Source organism: Pseudophryne corroboree, chromosome 5, assembly GCF_028390025.1.
Source record: "Pseudophryne corroboree isolate aPseCor3 chromosome 5, aPseCor3.hap2, whole genome shotgun sequence".
Taxonomy (NCBI): domain Eukaryota; kingdom Metazoa; phylum Chordata; class Amphibia; order Anura; family Myobatrachidae; genus Pseudophryne; species Pseudophryne corroboree.
In genome coordinates this window covers 305,752,712-305,774,038 of record NC_086448.1, presented here as the reverse complement: position 1 = coordinate 305,774,038, position 21,327 = coordinate 305,752,712, and the positions used below count along the sequence as shown (strand labels likewise).

Sequence of the window (21,327 nt, the reverse complement as noted above, 5' to 3'; positions counted from 1 at the left end):
CATGACGCAAAGAAAAAAAGAGGCGCAATGAGGTAGCTGTGTGAGTAAGATTAGCGACCCTAGTGGCCGACACAAACACCGGGCCCATCTAGGAGTGGCACTGCAGTGTCACGCAGGATGGCCCTTCCAAAAAACCCTCCCCAAACAGCACATGACGCAAAGAAAAAAAGAGGCGCAATGAGGTAGCTGTGTGAGTAAGATTAGCGACCATAGTGGCCGACACAAACACCGGGCCCATCTAGGAGTGGCACTGCAGTGTCACGCAGGATGGCCCTTCCAAAAAACCCTCCCCAAACAGCACATGACGCAAAGAAAAAAAGAGGCTTTTTACTGATATTTGGTGTTTTGGATTTGACATGCTCTGTACTATGACATTGGGCATCGGCCTTGGCAGACGACGTTGCTGGCATTTCATCGTCTCGGCCATGACTAGTGGCAGCAGCTTCAGCACGAGGTGGAAGTGGATCTTGATCTTTCCCTAATTTTGGAACCTCAACATTTTTGTTCTCCATATTTTAATAGGCACAACTAAAAGGCACCTCAGGTAAACAATGGAGATGGATGGATTGGATACTAGTATACAATTATGGACGGGCTGCCGAGTGCCGACACAGAGGTAGCCACAGCCGTGAACTACCGCACTGTACTGTGTCTGCTGCTAATATATAGACTGGTTGATAAAGAGATAGTATACTCGTAACTAGTATGTATGTATAAAGAAAGAAAAAAAAACCACGGTTAGGTGGTATATACAATTATGGACGGGCTGCCGAGTGCCGACACAGAGGTAGCCACAGCCGTGAACTACCGCACTGTACTGTGTCTGCTGCTAATATATAGACTGGTTGATAAAGAGATAGTATACTCGTAACTAGTATGTATGTATAAAGAAAGAAAAAAAAACCACGGTTAGGTGGTATATACAATTATGGACGGGCTGCCGAGTGCCGACACAGAGGTAGCCACAGCCGTGAACTACCGCACTGTACTGTGTCTGCTGCTAATATATAGACTGGTTGATAAAGAGATAGTATACTCGTAACTAGTATGTATGTATAAAGAAAGAAAAAAAAAACCACGGTTAGGTGGTATATACAATTATGGACGGGCTGCCGAGTGCCGACACAGAGGTAGCCACAGCCGTGAACTACCGCACTGTACTGTGTCTGCTGCTAATATAGACTGGTTGATAAAGAGATAGTATACTACTAATATTATATACTGGTGGTCAGGTCACTGGTCACTAGTCACACTGGCAGTGGCACTCCTGCAGCAAAAGTGTGCACTGTTTAATTTTAATATAATATTATGTACTCCTGGCTCCTGCTATAACCTATAACTGGCACTGCAGTAGTGCTCCCCAGTCTCCCCCACAATTATAAGCTGTGTGAGCTGAGCAGTCAGACAGATATATAATATATATAGATGATGCAGCACACTGGCCTGAGCCTGAGCAGTGCACACAGATATGGTATGTGACTGACTGAGTCACTGTGTGTATCGCTTTTTTCAGGCAGAGAACGGATATATTAAATAAACTGCACTGTGTGTCTGGTGGTCACTCACTATATAATATATTATGTACTCCTGGCTCCTGCTATAACCTATAACTGGCACTGCAGTAGTGCTCCCCAGTCTCCCCCACAATTATAAGCTGTGTGAGCTGAGCAGTCAGACAGATATATAATATTATATATAGATAATAGATGATGCAGCACACTGGCCTGAGCCTGAGCAGTGCACACAGATATGGTATGTGACTGAGTCACTGTGTGCTGTGTATCGCTTTTTTCAGGCAGAGAACGGATTATAAATAAAAGTGGTGGTCACTGGTCACTATCAGCAAAACTCTGCACTGTACACTACTGAGTACTCCTAATGCTCCCCAAAATTAGTAAATCAAGTGTCTAAACGGAGAGGACGCCAGCCACGTCCTCTCCCTATCAATCTCAATGCACGTGTGAAAATGGCGGCGACGCGCGGCTCCTTATATAGAATCCGAGTCTCGCGATAGAATCCGAGCCTCCCGAGAATCCGACAGCGTCATGATGACGTTCGGGCGCGCTCGGGTTAACCGAGCAAGGCGGGAAGATCCGAGTCGCTCGGACCCGTGAAAAAAAACATGAAGTTCTGGCGGGTTCGGATTCAGAGAAACCGAACCCGCTCATCTCTAGCAATAACATCAACCATGCCTCACGGGTTCCCAAGTGCGCACAAGGGACAAGGGACCAACTTACTGGGCACCAATAAAATCCCAAACCACTAGACACCATGCTCAAGAGAAATATATATATAAGGGTATACCTACGTGCTATATGATGCACAAAGGCACAAAGCACTACACTTACGGTAACAAAATGGACGATTCAATTAAGAATGTATACACACAATAGTCCAGAGAAAGACCCTGTTGTGGGATCGAAACGTCGACACCTATGGCAATATATGAACTAAGTGAATAAAATGAACTTTTAAATCAATAGAGTGAGTGCCCTCCCACATCTGTGGATTTGTCTGTATTTTTAGTGGACCCTGATTGAGGGCCCATTTAGCAGCACCCTACAGTTGTCTCGTTATATGGATGAGAGTGCAGGACTTTGGGTATATATATATATATAAAATCACATGTCGATCCCACAACTCCACGGTTAAGATATAGACAGAACCAGCACACTGCGCAGTATTCAAACCGTTTTTACTCCATGTGTCAAGCAGGTATAAACAGTTAGGCTCAGCAAATACTCATTGCTATACAGCAGGTGTAGACCACTGGCAAGCTCCCAAACAGCCGTTTTCGGTGTTTCACCTTCATCAGGGAAATGACCAGTTAAAGTGCCATAGTGCCTTGTGTGAAAGTGTCTGTGTGTAGTGCAACTATTGCATCACCTGTGAGCACAATTTATGCTCACAAAGCTCCACTCATCGCCGACACCTGGAGTCCCGCGCCGTCCACCAAGGCCGGTCCCGCCGCGCATCACACTCAAGGAAGCTCCCGCCGGTGGAACGCACACTGCGCACCACGTGGCAGGAAATTCCGGTCCGTGGAACGCAAGCTGCGCGTCACCCGGGCGGAAGTCCCAGTCCGTGGAGCGCAGTCGGTCCCCACAGTCCCAGTGTAGCAGACACCAGACCCCAAGTTCCCAGTAGCTGTGTCAACAACAATATGAAAAATACACAACATTTAACAAATAACATCTAAATATATATATATCGACACCGGGAATTCTGAACCAGTGGTGTCTGCTACATGCAGCGCGGCTAACCGTGGATGTACGCGATCCGGAGGCGGCAAAAGCGGAGGAGACCAAGCTGGTGATCAGTTACTGAAATGTATGTCAGCTGCTCTTTGTATTAAATATATATATATATATATATATATATATATATATACACGTGCAGTGAGCTAAATGGCTCAGGAGGCACTGACTAGCACCAGAGCCAGATTTACACGCAATGCAGTATATGAGCCAAAGGGTAAATCTGGGCATTATACACAGGTACAGCAGTATAAACTCCTGGAAATTTGGAGAGTTTTGATCAGAGATGTGTGGAAACGTTAGCCATGGGAGGCACTGCCGCCATAGACTTTTTACTTCAGAGTTTTGGCTATAAAAATGACTAGAATAATACAAAGAAGATATTTCAAACAAATTCTTTGTATTTTTCATATACTTTATACAGGCAAAACTCTGGCGCAAATGTTAGTATGACAGGAAAGGCTCTGCCTTATGCCACTGCACGTCACGGAAGGAAGGAAGGAAGGAAGGAAGGAAGGAAGACTGCACGTCACGGAAGGAAGGACTGAATAAACTATATCTACATTAGGAAGTACAGGTTGCGGTCAGGTGACCGGCAATCGGGAGCCGGGCGCTCAGCATATCGCTGCACTTGCCACGCTGCGCTCACCACAGGTTCTATTCCCACTCTATGGGTGTCGTGGACACCCACGAGTGGGAATAACCATGGGTCCCCTGCCGGTATCCTGGCGGCCAGGATCCCGGGGTCTGGAATGCTGACCGCTGGGATCCCAACCGCCGGTCATCTGACTACATCCCGAAAGTACAACCATTTCCAATTGTCTCCATGATCACAAAGCATTGTAATGCATAGATAAAAAAGGAACCTTTATTCTACACATGTTTTCCTATCACATTACTCTTTACCAACAAAATAGCTAAATAAATCCTAAATTTTTTGTGTTTTGTTTTCTTTTTCATTTGTTTTTATATGATGCTTTAGGGGAAAATTACCTATTGATAGAAATGAAATGTTTTGGCTATAGCATTGTCCTGGCAAAATCAAATCTATAAATAAGGATGTAAATGAAGGACCCATATGCATGGCAATGGTAAGCTTTGAAATATAAATAGCTGCTTTTTTTCCTGCTCCTACATGTCCTGCATGCTTTCTGAGATGCCTTGTTCCATCTGTTTTCCCACAGTCCATCAACACTTGCAGAACTGTCAGCAGACACTACCTGTAGTGCAATTAGACATCCTGCCTGACTTATTGCTTGCATGTCAGGAATGTAATCTTATCCGAAAGTGGCATCAGACTGGCAGCAGACATTAGACGTGGAAACAAATATAAGAGCAATAATATGCTCACAAGCCTTTTTATATGATATTACAGTGAATGAATGAACATGAGTTTTTGTTTTTACATTTAACTGACTTTCTGCTACATCTCAGCAATATTTTAGATCATATGCACCAGTTCATAAGAAAATGGCATACAAATGACTGCCACTAACTTCTGGGGCTTTCTGGTTATACTTGAGACTTATCCATATCTACCAGAGATAAGCATTTCAAGTCTAGTTGTTACAAAGATAAACATTTTCTATTTTTGTTGTGCCATGCTGCAGAGTACTATCTTACAATGTATATTAGAGATGTGTGCGGACCCCCGTATTTTGGTTTTGGTTCTAACTTCACCCTCGGGTTTTGCTTCTGCAAAAACACCCTCAAGTGTTTAGATTTGGTTTAAAATCGATAATCATTGAGAAATAATGATTGATCGCTAAAATTCAATAAGAACAGTTAAAATTGTGTAATTTTTGTAACTCTAAACTCCTCGGGAGATCTGGACAGGGTTTTGGTTTGGTTCAGATCCACAAAATTCATGTGGATTTGTATTTGTATATATGTACATTCTAAATCAGGATTTTGAATCGTTGAAAAGTGCTGGAATGATGACAGTCGCTTCCTTATGATGTGTGGTGTGCTTGGAATAGATTTGGCAAGACTTAGGTTGCTACAGTCATTTTGTTATAAGGAATGGAAAACAGATTTTACAGTACTAGTATGTAATCACAGCTTTTGATAGGTTGGTTAATTACACTTTATACATTGGTATTACAGATCAATTTATTTTAAAATTTACTATGTCAAATTAATAAAAAAATTCTACAATTAGAATTTTCAAAAGCATTCCTATATGGGGACCTTTAGAACAATTATTAATCCAACAAGTACAACATGCCAAGTGGCGTTTTTTTAGGCTGCCCCTAGGCACAAAAATATTGGCTGCCCTCCCACCACATCACAGCCCCCTTACCTACCTTTTCAGTCTGTATATGTAATATTTCAACTATTTTGACTACATGCAAAGTTAAGTTTACTTATTTGGACTCCCGTGTATAAGTACCTGGACATCAAAAGCAAATCTGAACATCATGTTACTAGAATGAATTCATCTAAAATAACAGGCAGGAATAAAATAATCTTGCTAAAAACAGTGTTGTTTTATTCATGTTTGTCTTCAGTGTGAATACATCTCAGCTTTTTACATACACAACGTGTAATCCCCTTGAGTTGTATTTGGTGTGGTGATGAGGTTAAAACAGTCTTAAAACAGCTTAAATGATAAATGTGTGAACACTTCAATGACAAGAAAAAGTAGACTGGAAATAAAAACACAAAATAATACATTTGGTCAAAGACACAAATGAAATGTATTTGGTATAAATAATGTACAATAATAGAAAAAGGTGTGCAAGCTCCCCAAGAGTATATGCGCTGCAGTGCGTATCTGAATTTCTGTAAGGATTTGAGCGCAAGTGCAGTTTTTAGTTCCTCTGGTAAATAATGAATAACTAGAAAATGTAAAAAAAAAAAATTACATTTTATTTTTATATATTTAATGATATTAGAGTATGGACTAGAGAACAATTTGCACTGAGTTTTGTAAGTATGAAATAATGGGGGTAATTCCAAGTTGATCGCAGCAGGAAATTTTTTAGCAGTTGGGAAAAACCATGTGCACTGCAGGGGAGGCAGATATAACATGCGCAGAGAGAGTTAGATTTGGGTGTGGTGTGTTCAATCTGCAATCTAATTTGCAGTGTAACAATAAAGCAGCCAGTATTTACCCTGCACAGAAACAAAATAACCCACCCAAATCTAAAGGGGGGTACTCACGGAGCGATATTCTAAGCAATCTGACTAGATTGCTTAGAATATCGGCAGGATCGCTCCGTGTGTAGCCCCCTCGGCGATAGCGATGCGCGGCCCCGCACATCGCTATCGCCGCTGCTAGATTGGCCTGCATGCAGGCCAATCTAGCGGGTCGCTCACTTCACCCGCTGGGTGAAGTGAGCGGCCCCCCCGTCTCCCCCCGCACGCTCAGCACAGATCGCGCTGTGCTGAGCGGCAGGAGAGATGTGTGCTGAGCGGTTCGCTCAGCACGCATCTCTCCTTGATCGGCCCGTGAGTACTGGGCTTAACTCTTTCTGCAAATGTTACATCTGCCCCCCCTGCAGTGCACATGGTTTTGCCCAATTGCTAAAAAATTTCCTGCTCCGATCAACTTGGAATTACCCCCAATGTCAGCATAATTATTGATGGAAAACGAAAGAGGTCAGACTGATGAGTTCCTTAGTTGAGGGTAAGTAGCATCTCCCCACCAATAAGTAATACATATTTTCTCTTTATATAGATACTATGAGCAGGATGTAATGGCCTGATGAATTCATTAGTTGAGGGTAAGTAGCATCTCCCCACCAATAAGTAATACATATTTTCTCTTTATATAGATACTATGAGCAGGATGTAATGGCCTGATGAATTCATTAGTTGAGGCCGGGTAAGTAGCATCTCCCCACCAATAAGTAATATATATTTTCTCTTTATATAGATACTATGAGCAGGATGTAATGGCCTGGTGAATTCCTTAGTTGAGGGTAAGTAGCATCTCCCCACCAATAAGTAATACATATTTTCTCTTTATATAGATACTATGGGCGGGATGTAATGGCATCCAAGATCGCTAGAGCTGCGGGATGGCAGCCAATCTCGGAATTTTTTTAAAGGGCGATCACGTACAAGGCATGGTGTGTGATTGCCCCTTTAAAAAAAAGTCAGAGATCGGCTGCCATCCTGCACCTCCATCTTGTTTCTTTTTTAATTATGTTTTTTTTTTAATATAACAGAATATCACAAACTCTTTATGTCTTATTACTAGTGGTATATTACAGCTGCTGTAGGCATTATTGGAGTTGGAAAACAAACTAAATTATGAAAATATAGGCATGCCACATTTCTTGCTTTAGAGTGGTGATTTTTATCATGATTACTATATATATATATATATATATATCTTACAAAATCTGAGCTCTAGTTGATGAGACTAGGCATTGCCATCCAGTATATACATTTTTCTTTTATTGGAAATACAATTTCTAAAATAGACTTTCTTTTTAAAAATGTTTATTCACAATAAAATCAAATCAATAAAACACATGCAATTGTGATGCATTTTCATACAGATATACAACATCTGTTATTCTAGTTCACAGTTAACAGGGATATATTCATCCAATTTGAATTCAGCAGTTTATATCCATTTTTCTGATACAGTGCAGATGACAAAATTACAGTTAACCTTACGCATTTCGTCAAAATGACTTCATCAGGGGTACTGTATATATCAGGTGCCAAAACTATTAATGTGTATGATCAACTGAACTATTTGACATAAATTGTGAATGATTTGGAATGCCGAGAGATGGCCATTTGAGATAACTGAATGTGTTACCAATACAGAGGTTGAAAGCGTGTTTATCCTGTAGATAATAATCAAGCCTTAACTTGGGAATCAATGATGCCCAAACAGGAATTTTATCCATAATCAGTGGTTTAGGTGCTGGATAGTTAGTAAATCCTCTTAAAAGCATTGATTTCACAATAAAATCTCCAGGGAGACTAGACACAATCCAGACCATTGTGCTCATGTGTCCCTTTGAAAGTTCTGTGAGTCATTTGGCGAAACGCATAGGGTTAACTGTGCATTCGACATCTGCACTGTATCACAAAAATGGATATGAACTGTTGAATTCAAATTGGATGAATATATCCCTGTCAACTGTGACCTGGAATAACAGCTGCTGTATATCTGTATGAAAATCCATACCATTGCAAATACATGTGCTTTATTGATTTCATTTTATTGTGAATAACATGTATAAAGTCTATTTTAGAAATTGTATTTCTGGTAAAAAAAATTATATACTGGATGGCAATGCCTAGTCTCATCAACTAGTTATATATTTAGCAGTGTCATAGCTCAACTAGTGCATTATCATTATATATATAGAGAGAGAGAGAGAGAGAGAGAGAGAGAGAGAGAGAGAGAGAGAGAGAGAGAATGAAATATACTGTAGTAAAACTTTTGTTTTATTTGTCACCATGAATTAGAAAAAGACCATTACTGTAATATATAATCAATATAGGGCCCATACATCAAAATTGATTGGGGGCAAATCTGCATTTTGCAGATGACTGTGTAAAAAAATTGTCAGTGTGTGAGGTTTAACAATCGCTCATCCCAAGAAGTCATCAGAATCACTAAATCAGTTTGTTCAACATGTTGGATTTCTCCGACCAATCAGGGCTGGTTATTGCTAGCATATAGTAACAATCAGATGATTTGCAAACTATTACTAGTATTACAATTAAAATGGTCACTTTCATGATTTGCAGATATGGGGACTTTTGTACTAGCCTGTGAGCTGCAGGCTGTTCGGGAACCTGGTAAGTTTGCCCGTATTGTTATAGTGACAATAATTTACAAGGCAAAACCAGGTTGGCGTAGGCTATTACATAAGCCCCCTGATCTTTGGATGAAAATGATCTGCAAATCACTGGGCACATATTGGTGGATTGGTGAAATCGAGGAAAAAAAACACAGAACCTGTGAATCCTTTTAATGTGATTAAAGATAACAGTATGGGACCCTTTACCGTTCTTTATGGGGTTACTGTGGCTAGTTATAATTGTATGAGGCCACTAACCAGTGTCCAGCTTAATGTTAAATCAAACACCAAAATTATATCTAGCCACAGTAACCAGTGACTAAACTGTTATTGCCGTTCAAAGGCTTAATTAACATTCTTTATTTTTTGGTATGCTTAAAGTGTTCCAATAGTCAGATGACCAAAGACAAAAATCCATTTTCAATAACACTTACTTTTTACTAAACCTGCATTATTTAATTGAAGAAGGAATGAATGCTTTTGCAGAGTAGTTACTAATTTATTAATTCTGTGCACCATTTGTTTTGCAATCCATATCTCATATTTATCATGCTTAAATGTATTTTGCACATCTACAACCAGAAGGGTTAAGTTAAATCCCTTAAGTAGAAATATTCTTAGATGTAATGAAAAGAAATGAACTCTGCTGAAAAAGTGAGGAAGAAAAATACGTTTTAAATGAGAGGTGTTTGTTGGAATGGAATTGCAGTATATCTGGAACTTGAAACTCTTACAAAGCACAGCGAATATTGCCTTATTGCCAAAAACAGCATAAAGAAAAATCCGTTTTAGACATCATGCTGTTCCTGGATTGTTACTTTGTTTTCTTTGCAAGTCTTAAGTTTGAGCATATGCTATGTAACACTAAAGGCAAATACTGACAATACAAATATACTGTATATTAAAGCGCAATCTTAGAAGCACTAAATAATCTTTTCCTCTCAATTACAGTACACCTCGAATTGTCAGCAAGAACAACCTGCAGCTACAGTTTACTGCTACTTATTATTAGGCTAAAGAGAAGGAATATTATAGTATAATGCATCATTAATGACACTATTGTATCCTTTTTTCTAGTGATGAGCGGGTTCGGTACCTCGGGATCCGAACCTCCCCGAACTTCACCCTTTTTTGCACGGGTCCGAGCAGACTCGGATCCTCCCGCCTTGCTCGGTTAACCCGAGCGCGCCCAAACGTCATCATCCCACGGTCGGATTCTCGCGAGATTCGTATTCTATATAAGGAGCTGCGCGTCGCCGCCATTTTTCACTCGTGCATTGGAGATGATCGTGAGAGGACGTGGCTGGCGTCCTCTCAGTTTCTATGTTCAGTGTGCTGCAAATATCTGTGCTCAGTGTGCTGCAAATTTCTGTGCTCAGTGTGCTGCAAGTGCAAATATCTACGTTCTCTGCCTGAAAAACGCTCCATATCTGTGCTGAATGTGCTGCAAATATCTGTGCTCAGTGTGCTAATTGCTTTATTGTGGGGACTGGGGACCAGCAGTATTATATAGTAGGAGGACAGAGCAGAGTTTTGCTGACCAGTGACCACCAGTATTACACGTTCTCTGCCTGAAAAATGCTCCATATCTGTGCTGCATTGTAGTATATAGTAGGAGGACAGTGCAGAATTTTGCTGACCAGTATATATATAGCAGTACGGTACAGTAGTCCACTGCTCTACCTCTGTGTCGTCAAGTATACTATCCCATCCATACCTGTGGTGCATTTAAGTTTTGCACAGTATATATATATTAGGAGGACAGTGCATAATTTTGCTGACCACCAGTATATAATATATAGCAGTACGGTACAGTAGTCCACTGCTCTACCTACCTCTGTGTTGTCAAGTATACTATCCATCCATACCTGTGGTGCATTTAAGTTTTGCACAGTATATATATAGTAGGAGGACAGTGCATAATTTTGCTGACCACCAGTATATAATATATAGCAGTACGGTACAGTAGTCCACTGCTCTACCTACCTCTGTGTCGTCGAGTATACTATCCATCCATACCTGTGGTGCATTTAAGTTTTGCACAGTATATATATAGTAGGAGGACAGTGCATAATTTTGCTGACCACCAGTATATAATATATAGCTGTACGGTACAGTAGGCCACTGCTCTACCTACCTCTGTGTCGTCAAGTATACTACAAAAGTTCAGTAAAATGACCCAAAAATCAAAATTAAAAGCGTCTAATGAGAAGCGTAAACTTGCCAATATGCCATTTACGACACGGAGTGGCAAGGAACGGCTGAGGCCCTGGCCTATGTTCATGGCTAGTGGTTCAGATTCACATGAGGATGGAAGCACTCATCCTCTCGCTAGAAAACTGCAGTGCCAGTCCTAGATGGGCCAGGTGTTTGTGTCGGCCACTTGGGTCGCTTAGCTTAGTCACACAGCTACCTCATTGCGCCTCTTTTTTTCTTTGCATCATGTGCTGTTTGGGGACTATTTTTTTGAAGTGCCATCCTGTCTGACACTGCAGTGCCACTCCTAGATGGGCTAGGTGTTTGTGTCGGCCACTTGGGTCGCTTAGCTTAGTCACACAGCTACCTCATTGCGCCTCTTTTTTTCTGTGCATCATGTGCTGTTTGGGGACTATTTTTTTTGAAGTGCCATCCTGTCTGACACTGCAGTGCCACTCCTAGATGGGCCAGGTGTTTGTGTCGGCCACTTGGGTCGCTTAGCTTAGTCACACAGCTACCGCATTGCGCCTCTTTTTTTCTTTGCATCATGTGCTGTTTGGGGACTATTTTTTTGAAGTGCCATCCTGTCTGACACTGCAGTGCCAGTCCTAGATGGGCCAGGTGTTTGTGTCGGCCACTTGGGTCGCTTAGCTTAGTCACACAGCTACCTCATTGCGTCTCTTTTTTTCTTTGCATCATGTGCTGTTTGGGGACTATTTTTTTGAAGTGCCATCCTGTCTGATACTGCAGTGCCACTCCTAGATGGGCCAGGTGTTTGTGTCGGCCACTTGGGTCGCTTAGCTTAGTCACACAGCTACCTCATTGCGCCTCTTTTTTTCTTTGCATCATGTGCTGTTTGGGGACTATTTTTTTGAAGTGCCATCCTGTCTGACACTGCAGTGCCACTCCTAGATGGGTCAGGTGTTTGTGTCGGCCACTTGGGTCGCTTAGCTTAGTCACACAGCTACCTCATTGCGCCTCTTTTTTTCTTTGCATCATGTGCTGTTTGGGGACTATTTTTTTTAAGTGCCATCCTGTCTGACACTGCAGTGCCACTCCTAGATGGGCCAGGTGTTTGTGTCGGCCACTTGGGTCGCTTAGCTTAGTCACACAGCTACCTCATTGCGCCTCTTTTTTTCTTTGCATCATGTGCTGTTTGGGGACTATTTTTTTGAAGTGCTATCCTGTCTGACACTGCAGTGCCACTCCTAGATGGGCCAGGTGTTTGTGTCGGCCACTTGGGTCGCTTAGCTTAGTCACACAGCTACCTCATTGCGCCTCTTTTTTTCTTTGCATCATGTGCTGTTTGGGGACTATTTTTTTGAAGTGCCATCCTGTCTGATACTGCAGTGCCACTCCTAGATGGGCCAGGTGTTTGTGTCGGCCACTTGGGTCGCTTAGCTTAGTCACACAGCTACCTCATTGCGCCTCTTTTTTTCTTTGCATCATGTGCTGTTTGGGGACTATTTTTTTGAAGTGCCATCCTGTCTGACACTGCAGTGCCACTCCTAGATGGGCCAGGTGTTTGTGTCGGCCACTTGGGTCGCTTAGCTTAGTCACACAGCTACCTCATTGCGCCTCTTTTTTTCTTTGCATCATGTGCTGTTTGGGGACTATTTTTTTGAAGTGCCATCCTGTCTGATACTGCAGTGCCACTCCTAGATGGGCCAGGTGTTTGTGTCGGCCACATGGGTCGCTTAGCTTAGTCACACAGTTACCTCATTGCGCCTCTTTTTTTCTTTGCATCATGTGCTGTTTGGGGACTATTTTTTTTAAGTGCCATCCTGTCTGACACTGCAGTGCCACTCCTAGATGGGCCAGGTGTTTGTGTCGGCCACTTGGGTCGCTTAGCTTAGTCACACAGCTACCTCATTGCGCCTCTTTTTTTCTTTGCATCATGTGCTGTTTGGGGACAATTTTTTTAATCTGCCATCCTGTCTGACACTGCAGTGCCACTCCTAGATGGGCCAGGTGTTTGTGTCGGCCACTTGGGTCGCTTAGCTTAGTCATCCAGCGACCTCGGTGCAAATTTTAGGACTAAAAATAATATTGTGAGGTGTTCAGAATAGACTGGAAATGAGTGTAAATTATGGTTATTGAGGTTAATAATACTATGGGATCAAAATGACCCCCAAATTCTATGATTTAAGCTGTTTTTGAGGGTTTTTTGTAAAAAAACCACCTGAATCCAAAACACACCCGAATCCGACAAAAAAATTTCAGGGAGGTTTTGCCAAAACGCGTCCGAATCCAAAACACGGCCGCGGAACCGAATCCAAACGCAAAACCCGAAAAATTTTCGGTGCACATCACTACTTTTTTCTCTTTACTAAAGAAATAACTGTACACATAGTGGGATTGAGGCAAAGTTAAACCTGTGAAGGTTGGTGAAGCTTATATTGAATTTTCTCTCACTGCATGCTCCACTGCTGAGAGTACACAAGTACTGGTGATGCAGTCATACACATTTCCACTCATCCCCTTTTCACATAAGCAAAGTTTAGCGAGGGCATGGCAACGCACCTATGGGCTATGCAGATTTGGAGGGTTGTTTCCAGATGTACCATTTGCACCAAGTATAGGCTGGTACAAGTGTGCACTGATGATAAAGGGTCTAATTCTGAGTTTTATGCTATGGCCATGTGCATGTGTCTGAGTCCCATTGTGCATGCATGCCGATTTTATTCATACAGAGTCTCAGTACAAATAGAAATGCGCAGTAGCAGACATGTATGTGGCGTTCCTGGATGGTGACTGGGAGGTAACAGGAGGGTGGCTAAAAAGACGCATGGAGGTGTTGCGTCTCATGGGAGTAACGTGGACATGTTGCTGATAGTGGTTGCGCACAGAGACAAATAATTGTTCCCATAGGAGGACATATTCTGACGGATAATCTGCACCTGTCATAGGGCTGGTGTAAGTTTCGATGGTGTGACTGATGGTGGGTCTAAATACGTACCAAGAAGTATTTTAGAGTCTGAAGATACTCAAAGTGGGCATTTCAGTCCTTGCACATTGGGATTCATGGCTGTACTCCAGGAAAGGGCTTTGTAGTGTCATTAGCAGAAAGTCACAGATGCCACTGTGGCAAAAGACTTGCAGCCATCTGGTTTACCTGACTTAAAGTTTATCTGCATTTATATAATAACAAATGCATTACTTTATATGTTATGTTCAAATACAACAGTTTGTTCAGCTGTTATCATCCATACACATTACCATATACTTTACCATTAGAAAGATAAGAAGGTACGTATCTCCTAGCAGTAGGATGTACTATATTTGGGAAACAAGTTACTTAGCTACAATAACACTACATAACCTGGAGATACTGCAAATATGTTTTTACAAAATAATTTGCTAACTAAATCTTTGAACTAATAATACTATCACCACACACTGCATACAGTATGGAAGTTCTTTTCACCAAATCAATGAAATATGTTGAACTGATTTTTGATGTTAATATCCGTAAAGAATATCTTATTGGATAAATATTGCTTTCATTTTTTTTTTTAATTCAAAACAGTTTTTTCAACTTCCAGCAGCTTCCTATAAATATACCAGGCAACCTGAATGAAAAAAATAAATCTCAATTAAATCTATTTTTGTTTACTTTGTGCTCAGAATTTACTGACTGGACTGTGCTGAAATGTACCATCTAAAATTAAATACACTCTGGGGCTTAAATTGACTCTGCCAAATTATAGCCCACGGCATACATATCTGTTGCCAAGGTTGTAAAACTGTGGAACACAGAAAACACTGACTTGACTTCAAATCTGGCACAAGGGAAAGAAACCAAAACACTGACTCAAGGTTAAACTATTATTTGAACCATATTAATAGGGACAGGACCCATTATTAGTGAATTTTCTTTTTTGTCAGTTATTTATTAAAATTCCTATTTAACTATTTCATTTTTGCTAACATTTTAATCTATTTGGTGCTTACATATCACATTTTGGTATCTTCTGTGTTGTCTTGCATTTCGAAGAAACTATCATGACAAGCCGTTGAAAATCTATTCTCTAATCCAAAATGCCTATATACTTCAGAACAAACTTTCTACACTCATAGCCGTATGCTAACTTTCTCTGAGTCAGTGCCACCCAGTCAGCCTAACCATACCATTCTCTGTATCTCTGCTACTCCTACCAGGGCCCAGTTATAGGCTGATGTAGCTGCAGTTCCTTATCCCTTTAAGGCATAAAATTAAATAGTCAGCATGGATGGCATAGTGGTTAGCATTACTGCTTCAATGATCAGAGACCATGAGTTCAATTCTTGACCAACTCTATATTGAGTTTGCATGTCCTCTCCGTGAGTTTCCTCGGGTGCTCAGATTTCCTCCCATATTCCAAAATCATACTGGTAGGTTAATTGGCTTCTGACAATAAAAAAAAAAATAACTCAAGTGTGTATATGTGTGTCCATGTGGTAGGGAATATTGACTGTAAGCTCTACTGGGACAGGGACTGATGCAATCACTAAAGATTCTAATATGTCTGCTCTACAAAAATAACTGCTGATAAAAATAAATAAATGAGTGCACTTCTTTCTTCTTTTGAAATCTGTCTGTCTGTGTCTGTCTATCTATCTATCTATCTATCTATCTATCTATCTATCTATCTATCTATCTATCTAGAGAATGTAGCCTACATGGGAAATAGTGGAAAGAGAAGTACACAACAGTGAACCTGCATGTAATTTTCTCAATGTTCTTGTCCCTTCCTCATTCGCTTGTGTTAGACATCGCAATCAGTCATCCTTATGGTTCAATTTGGTGTCTCTTAACTCTTAGAGCATTTTGCAGTGTAAGTGTATTGCTATTATTTGCAAATGGTTAGTTTAAAAAAAGCAACTCTAAAAGAACAGCAGTGTCAATGTCTGTAACACCTACTTTCAGCATGCATTGTAATCATGGGGTGCAGAGATACATTGGCTGTTCCATACTGGAGATGACCTATTAATGCTTAGCGTGTATCCAACTGGCGAGTGTGAGATGATTTTTCCTTGCCAGATTAAGGTCCACGTGGGCCAGGGGCTGAAATTTATAAAGGGCCTATTGTGTGCTACCTGAATTGCTGTGACCAGCACGGCGGGGTGGGTGGGAGGTGTGACTACTGTTGTGGAGGTTTGGTCTGCACAGGGAGTGTGGTCTGTTCAATGGGATGTGGCTAGTATCATGGAAGACATAGCCACCACCTACCATCAACCACCTCAATCTCTCCCTCCTCTTTGCTTCTATAAAGAATACACTACCTGCTATATTATTGAGCACTGACAACATTATTTTGTTGACCTACTGAATGGCATATGAGGCAGCTGCCATCTCTTTAGCTAGTAAAATGTAATTTCTTCATGTTGTTTTTACAATACCTACTATTTGTCCATGCTTTGAAACCAAATACCACTGTACCTCCCTATTTCCTCTAGAATAGGCTTGAATTATGTGTGACTAACTCAGCCAATTACGAACATATGTAAAACATGGGCAAGCCTATTTAACAAGGACAGCAGTGATGCATGTATCTCAGAATGACAACAGCAGAGGATTCAGACAGGAAAAACGTTTTATTATGGAATTTTTTGCTTTATTATTAAATTATGAATTATTTAAAAATGCTTTATTAAAAATAATTTTTAACTTTTCAATATATATGAAAATGATCTCTTTACTACAGTATATCAGGCTTCCACTGCAGTGCGCATTTGTAAAGTCACGCATGCGCTGTGAGGATCAGGACTGGCCACAAAGCAGCAAGACTACTGCCAGCCCTGCATATGAATAAATATCGACCTTGAGGTTTTTTTTTAGCTGTGTATAGTAAGCTTCTTAAATGTGGTTTCAAGGGGCACATATTAGAGTATGTTTTTCAAAAATGTTTATTTAAACGATCTCTATTTTCTGTATTGGAAGATTTGTTTCTAACTGTAAAAAAATAAATTGAATGATGTCATTAGAGAAATTATAAAAATTTTTTTTTTTGCTAGCTAGCGTGGGCTAGTTAGATCAAAGAAAAAAAAAAACAAGAAATATAAAACAATGTATACTTCCCCTTTACTCCAAGCTTAATTCTCATGCACCTGCATGAAACGTGCTTACTAGCATGTATAAAACACACATTTTACAGGGACATATAACAATGCTGTTGTGCGTATAAAAGCAGACATGTCTAATTAAATTGTCTTCTTAACCAGGAAACACAGTTGGTTTCCATGGGGTTTTCACACGGTCAAGTTAGTACACGTTTAAGGCAATAAAACACAAAACTGGTTCAGGCGTAAAAATCTCCAGCAACGGGAGGCATCCACGGATTATGTCTTCAACAGATAATACAAGAAGAAGCAAGAGATTAAAAAATAATTGCAAGAGAACTGATTGACACCATTAGATAATATGAATAAAATACAGTACTTGAATTTAATGGGTGACCCTATATTCGGAATAAGTGACAGAGTAGAAGAAGATGCAGTTACCCCAGAGGTAACTTTGATACCATGGGAATTTTAGACATAAGAAAAAAAGCTGAAACTGAACTCATATAGAAACTTATGGGGTTATTCAATTGTCCCCTCTAAATTATTGGGCGAGAAAAACTGGTTATTAATGTGTTTTTTACCCAATGTTTCACATTCAATTATATCCTAATTTTTTGTGTGAAAAATCTTCCTATTTCTAGTGAAAACACATGGATACAGGATAAGTTCCCGGACCTATGTGTTTTCACGAAAAAAACAGGACTGATAGGGCTGGTTATCGTGGACATCATGAAAAGAAATCCCTGATAAGTGCTGCCGGCAGCCACACCTTGGTGGACAACTGAATATCCCCTGTTGTGTGTTTCTGTGTGAATTAACCACAGTAAATTACCACAGGTAATTGAATATCACCCTTAATCTCTAATATCCTACCACCATTTACTGGCAATCAAAATTTGGAACAATTTGACAATATAGGGGATCATTCAGAAACAAATCTCGCCATGCAACTGTTCTTGCCAAACATACTGTAGGTGTTTTTTTTCCCATCAAATGTATATAACTGATCTCATACTTTGCACTGTTACTTGCTTCTCTGATTTGCAGGATATGTACTGTAGCTCAGTAAAGAAGACTGTTTTCTAATAAATAAATAAGTAGGGCAGTATGGATGGTGTAATGGTTAGCATTACTGCCTCACAGTACTGAGGTCATGGGTTCGATTCCCACCATGGCCCTAACTGTGAGGAGTTTGTATATTCTCCCCGTACTTGCATGGGTTTCCTCCAGGTACTCCGGTTTCCTCCCACAATCCAAAAAATATACTGGTAACGGTAAGTCAATTGGCTCCCAACAAAATGAACCCTAGTGTGAATGTGTGTGTGTACATGTGATAGGGAATATAGATTGTAAGATCCACTTGGGTAGGGAGTGTGGGGTAGGGAATGTGAATGGGCAAAAACATTCTCTGTGAAGTGCTGCGGAATATGTGTGCACTATTTAAGTAACTGGTAATAATAATAATAAGATAATTGCAGCTGAAACTCTGCCACAGTGTATTCACTTCTACAGATGGAACATATTTTTGTTTTAGATGAACGTTACTATCAATTGCACCTCTAGCCATACCTTACGTACTTTGTCATACAATGGATTTTGGGATTAGAGGGGCACAATCTGGTGGATTGTCAATATCTGTAGACTGGGACGAATGTCTCACTAAAATGTACTTTTACATACCTCTCAACATGACTTATACTTGACTGTCTGCTATACATCTTCCTGATACATCAAGTTTACTGTTCTAACTATAATAATCTAGGATTTGTTAATCCCTTCAATGTTACAAGTGTTTTATTTTAACATCAAATAACTTTCTCTTCTTTTATCATGGGTTAACACAGGGAAGCCCTCTACTGCTGTAACTTCAAAGGGTTTTGTTTAAAGTGCACTCAATAGAGCAACAAAACTAAAATAAGTGCTTCTATATACTTACCTAAATTATATGATTGGTGTTACCCTTTTCAATGCCGACTGCTAAAGTCATAAAACTGTTGTAGAAACAATTAGCCAGTCTACTCTCATAAGGCATTTAAGTATAGTGTCAGGGAGAGACTGTCCAATCAAAATTAAGGAATGTCAGAGGTGCGGTCTTGGCACTAGGATTGAGGTTAGCTTGAGCACTAGTCATTATTCTGTGATAAAGAATAAACTCCTAAATTGTTTCTTCAGTGACCACGTATTTCATGGAAAAAGCACAGATGGACAAAGGTTTGTGGTTTTCACAATTATTTTAATATTTACCGCCTATACTTCATTAGTTTGTTACAATAGCACATGACTATTAGGAGCACATATGTGAAATAAATTGTTATTTGGTAAAATGTACTAAGGTACTAACTAAAAAACAATAAAACCTTTATTTTGTCATATCCATGTAAAGTAACGGATCACATTTAATGAAATTAAATGGCATGACTGAAAACCCTTCCCTAGTTGTGCTTTTCCACTGTGTAGTCACTTTTCCACTGTGCTCCCCTGTTAACTATATGAAGAGGGTGTGGTTGGCACAGTGTAGTACACAGTGTAATGAGGACTGTATTGGGCCATAATCAGTTTAATGTGCTATATCTCTAAGAGTAAGGGGGGTATCCAATTACCCGTGGGTAATTGTATTGGCGGGGGCTATCCTATTACCCCAATGTGCAGCGCTACTCCCTCCGATGCAGGCACGTGAAGCATAATCAACGATAAGTGGCCTGCTGGACCTGCGATAACACATGGGATCGGGGACGTACCTCTGATCCGATGTGTTTTTGCGTAATCGTGGGTCCAATTTTGTCCGATCAAAATGGCCTCTAATTGGATATCGCAATAATGACCATAGGTCGTTAATTGCGATATCCAGCTGTTTTGATGTGCCGAAACAGCACTGATGCTAATTGGATACCCCCCCAAGGTGTATATATTATCAGACTAAGCAAGTGGCTTGGAGACACTTTATAACATAACTTGTGCCATTTTAAAGCATAGGCAATGTCCAATTTTATCAGTGTACACAATTTTTTTTTTAAAGGGTGCCAATCAACTTAAGTCTGTTGTGGGCACTGGGCCAAAGTCACCCAACAGTGGGATCTAAAACTTGCTCCAAAAGGCATCAAGTGTCAGTAAGACAGAAAAATGAACGTGTAGAAGATGTTCACAAACAAAGGCTCATTATACTTTCAACTTCAGCAGCTTCCCCTGTCTATGGCTTCCTTGTGCACAGTGTGAAATCTACTGCAAGCTGTTTACATTGACAACTACATAACAGAATTGCGCAGTATTTGCAATCTGTTAGCCAAATGGATTAGTTCAAATAGAAGCGTTATAAACAATTGCATAGTTATGTGTGTCTGAGGGAGAGAACACTTTCTGAGTCCGTATTCTAGTAATGCACAAATATGGTTCCCATCTTTCCCGGGGAAAAAAAGGATCAATCTGCCTATCACTGATATGTTATAGCCCTATTATCAACATTGGTTCATAGTGATATTTTTACTGGCCAGGCTGATAAAATACTGTTCAGGTGAAATCACAGAATCAGATTATCATATATCGAACCTGATAAAAGGCACACAATTTTCTTCATGCCTATTACGGCTTGCTGTTCATTATAGCAGTTGTACCTCCTAAACAACAGGGGTTGCAATGTGTAAGACAACTAAATATGTATATGTATATTTATTCATATATTGTCATTGTTTAGACTCTGCAGAAAAAAATAAATCCCCAAACAATACATGGAAATATAATAAAAAAGTGTTATGTTAAATGAGAAATGAAGGCAGATATGTAGGAGGAGCAAACAAGTTAAGGGCCTGAAAGGTAAGAAACAGCACTTTGACGCTTGCTTGACAGGGAATACGTGCAATGGGATTGACCTAGGGCAGGGATGGGGAATCTTCGGCCCTCCAGCTGTTGTTAAACTACACATCCCAGCACGCCCTGCAACAGTTTTAGCATGGCTAAATAGCAAAACTGTAGCAAGGCATGCTGGTATGTGTAGTTCAACAACAGCTGGAGGGCCAAAGGTTCCCCACCCCTGACCTAGGGGTACATGCACTGATTGA

At 40.4% G+C, this 21,327-nt stretch overlaps 1 protein-coding gene across 1 annotated transcript in view; it reads right to left on the bottom strand.

Moving 5' to 3' along the window:
- Window positions 1-21,327, bottom strand: part of EGFR (epidermal growth factor receptor) — a 278,948-nt gene that overhangs the window by 168,504 nt on the left and 89,117 nt on the right. The gene's annotated exons all lie outside the window — the stretch shown is intronic.